The sequence below is a fragment of the Galeopterus variegatus genome, unplaced genomic scaffold, assembly GCF_000696425.1.
Source record: "Galeopterus variegatus unplaced genomic scaffold, G_variegatus-3.0.2 Scaffold536, whole genome shotgun sequence".
NCBI classification, from domain to species: domain Eukaryota; kingdom Metazoa; phylum Chordata; class Mammalia; order Dermoptera; family Cynocephalidae; genus Galeopterus; species Galeopterus variegatus.
The window spans coordinates 317,587-321,926 of NW_007726647.1; the positions used below are offsets into that span (position 1 = coordinate 317,587).

General features: G+C 36.6%; 1 long non-coding RNA gene across 1 annotated transcript in view; it reads left to right on the forward strand.

Annotated features, from left to right (window-relative positions):
- The first annotated feature begins 3,790 nt into the window (after positions 1–3,790).
- Positions 3,791–4,340, forward strand: part of LOC103588223 — a 1,150-nt gene continuing 600 nt past the window's right edge. The window contains exon 1 of the long non-coding RNA XR_550293.1: positions 3,791–4,296. This is a non-coding gene — a long non-coding RNA (uncharacterized LOC103588223). The remainder of the gene's footprint in view (positions 4,297–4,340) is intronic.

Sequence of the window (4,340 nt, forward strand, 5' to 3'; positions counted from 1 at the left end):
GAGAAAAGAACAGGAGGAAGGAAAGATACCTCTAAGAGTTTGAGCCCAGGGGGTAACAGTGGGAGACAGGGGTATCACTGACAGAAATGGGTAAGCTAGGAAGTACACCAGTGGGGAAGACAGTAAATATGGTTGTAGATGAGGTGTGATTAGGTAAGAACTATAACTGAAAGGTGTGGTGGCATTTTAGTTACTTTTTAACACTTCAGTTACATTGGGGATAGGAAAGAGAACTAACATCAACATTATAAGCTCAGAGTACAACACAGAGGATCTGTTTCTGGGTTCCTCTGAGGGGACCAAAATGGATAGTGACCTCTACTCTAGACCCATTAATCGTGACTAATTTAAGGAAAATTTTCCTAACTTTCATCTTGTTAAAAACAAATTCTTTCTTTTGCCTCATTTCACGGATGAAGGGGAAAGTAGAAATAGGCTCTCTTTACCTAAGAATGAAACTAGGTTGCATGGACAGTGCTAGTTCTTTCATGAATTTATACCAAGTATATCATTCACTGATAAAGTGGCAATTCAGTTAAGGCTGGTGTATGTTCGATTTCCTCTCTCAAATTTCCCCATTTTATTTAAAGAGCTTTCAAATAGGACCAAGTATATAAATAATAATTGGCAGTTCCATTATTGGACCCATGAGAACCTTCACTTTATGTTCATTCAGCTTTGTTCTGGCCTAGTAGCAATGATGTGATGGGCTGTAGACTTCCATGGGGATAGAGTCTAAATTCTTTTTTGGGGGGAAGCTGGCCAATACAGGGATGGAACCCTGGATCTTGGTGTTATCAGAAACATGCTTTAACCAACTGAGCTAAACAGCCAGCCCAGAGCCTAAATTTCAAGTCCCTAAAACTCTCTGAGCAGCAGTTCCTCATCTGAGGCAAGAGGCATAGCCTACATGACCAATCCTCCTTTGGCGTGGCCTGGGCCACTCTATACTTAGGGACTTAGACTTGTGGAGAGATTCCAGCTCTCACCACCAGATGTCACTGTTGCTCATTAACTAGAAAGCGGTAACTTCTAGGGATAGCAGAACCTTTAATGTAAAAAACCAAAATCTTATTATTCTAATTAATACTTAGGGACTTAGACTTGTGGAGAGATTCCAGCTCTCACCACCAGATGTCACTGTTGCTCATTAACTAGAAAGAGGTAACTTCTAGGGATAGCAGAACCTTTAATGTAAAAAACCAAAATCTTATTATTCTAATTAATTCACCACTTATTGAACACTTATATGAGCCAGGCACTAATGCCAGGTGCTTTGATGAAAATGACAATCATGTCCTCAAACAGACAGCTTGGAAAAAAGCTCCAGTAATATCCAACTTAGCCAAGGAAATTAACTCTCAATGAAAAATCAACATACCATTTCATTGCTTCCTCAGAGAGACTTTTTCCAACCCCAGCTCTGGGTTAGGTCCCCAGCCAGATGTTCCTGTTGCATCCTATACCTAGTACTCATCAAGCTTTGTTGTAATCACTTATTTAATGCCAGCCTTCCCTGCTAGACTATAAATTCAGAGGGCAGGGCCCATGTGTCTCCTGTGCTGCTGCATTCCTATACTTGACACAGTAATAATGGTAACAGTAACCATTGACTGAGCTTATTAATGCATCAGGTGCTATGCTAAGCCACTGATATTGTCCCCATTTTACAAGAAAACCATGGCTATTTGGCTAGGGTTGGCAGAATCATGAACCCAGGTCTCATTCAATAAAAAATCCTATCACATCCACCTGAACAACTTTTAAGAACTTCCATAATCTGATTCCAGCCTATCCATTCAACCTAAAATACCATTCCCTTCTTCAGGAAAGCAACCCCACTCATTTTCTCTTGAACACATAATTCTCATTACCATCTTTACACTTCACTCTTGTTCTCCTCTCCCTATCCTCTGCCTTTGTCTAGACCAATGACTTTCAAATTAGTATTTATTTAAACAAAACCAAGTGTAATCATCTATTAGAATGACAATTTTCTGAAAATGTAGTGAAAATTGACCCAGAAAAGTCAATACCAGGACTTATATTATCATGGGCCAGCCCGTGGCTCACTTGGGAGAGTGTGGTGCTGATAACACCAAGGCCACGGGTTTGGATCCCTATATAGGGATGGCTGGTTAGCTCACTTGGGACAGCATGGTGCTGACAACACCAAGTCAAGGGTTAAGATCGATCCCCTTACTGGTCATCTTTAATAAAAAAAAGGCTTTATCAAATTTATTGGACTGGATGAAGAGATAATTAGCAGCCAAGCAAAAATATCAAGTCATTTGTTTAGGGGAAAATGTCACATGACTTTGTTAACATGTTCAATATTTCCAAAGAAAATATAAGAATTTTATATCTAGCCAAATTGCTTTTACTGTGTAAATGCTACAAACATATTTGAACATGAAAAGATTTAGGGGAATTATTCCATGAGTCTTTCTTGAGGAAACTCATAGTTGGGAGCCAAAGTCTATCAGTTAAAGCTAAGCTGACAAGTCAAACAGAAGTAGAAGCATATTTAGCAGTACAAGAGTAAATTTTAAGAAAGGTAATATTGACTAGTATTGGGTGGTGGTGGTGGAGGAGAGGAAGAGGAAATATGACTGAAAAGAAATAGAAGAGTGTTACATGAATAATCACCAAAACAAAAATTGCCCACAAAAAGAAAATAAAACACACCATACAGTAAAATATTTTTAAAATCATCAAAACACAAAGCAGAACAGTAGGGAACACACAAAAAAATGACAATTTTCTGAAACTTATTCCCAAATTTGCTCCTCTGCAGAAAGCTTATCAGTAAAATATTTTTAAAATCATCAAAACACAAAGCAGAACAGTAGGGAACAGACAAAAAAATGACAATTTTCTGAAACTTATTCCCAAATTTGCTCCTCTGCAGAAAGCTTATCCGTCATGAAACAATTGTTAGTACTGCCTACAAGCATTTATGTCTATTCAAACCTGAGGAAATAGTTCTTAATCTTATATTTTTAGAGCACTTTCACGTAGAGCTACATAATGACCTATCAGCTAAACAGGACCATAGAAGTTACCTAGTCCAAGCACTCATTTCATAGATAGGAAAAGACTGAGAGAACCCTAATTTGGAGCTTTTGTCTAACTTTATTAATTATAACTGCTGCCACTCCATTATTAATTCCACACAGACCAACATTTCAAGTCTCTTAACACCTGTTGTCATCTACCATTTAATGTCCCTATATTTTTCTAAACAAAATGCTTCAAAAGAATAGATTGCTGTCCCTCTTAAAGGACGATCCCATCCAATATAAACTAGAAAAAAACACATAATCATGAGATCAGTTCTAGAGGCAGTATAGCATAATGGAATACAGGCAGTTAAACTAGACTGCCCAGCTTCCAGTCTCAAACCCTACAACCTTCTCTAGCTATGTGACCTTGGACAAGTTACTTAAGCTGTTCATGCCTCAGTCTTCTCATCTGTGAAATGAGGATCATAGTTCCTACCTTTTAGCGCTGTCAATAGAAAGCTTAAATGAAATTGTGCAGAGCTCCTATCTCTTAGTGTTGTTAGGAAGTTTAAATGACACTATACATCAGAAGTGCTTAGAGCAGTGTGTGGAACATAGCAAATACTTGGTAATTGTTAGCCATTGTTTCTATTTGGTAGATATTCTTTAATGGTGGTTCCTCCAAAGGTACCAAACATTTTATCTTTTTTCTTGGAACTTAAGTTTTGGGCTACTTTGAAGAATGGTTTAGCTTTCCAAACTGAAATAAATACAAGACATTTGATGTATTCACTTTCTTTTAATAACAATACATATACCATGTTATGACCATGGAACGTAAGTTTAGGTTAGACAAGAGAATTTCACAAGTGTATTAAATCTGTAGTATATCAAAGTTTGTGTATAATGTCTCACGAACCAGCTTGCTCATAAATTATTAATCACTTCCATTATAGGTAATTTGTTTAGCTTAACATTTATGATTCTTATAGAGAAAAAAACCATACTACACACATTTAAAAAGTGTTCATTTACCTTTGCATTGGCACTTAAAATACATACTTCTATTACAAGATAACATTTAAAAATTATTCTAATATAACATTAACAGCAAAAATATAATTCTGCAATTATAAGAGTTAAACTGGAACCATAATTATTTTATTCTCATGTTTATAAGCGTGATTCTGAAATAAATACTACTTCTCTGCAGCTCTATTGTAAGCTTTCTAGATTTGGTTTAAACATTCATACACACACAGTTTCAGTTGTGAGAGGCTTTACAAGTCACATTCCATGTACTTTCTTTTTTTTTTCCTTTTTGTCTTTTTTCGT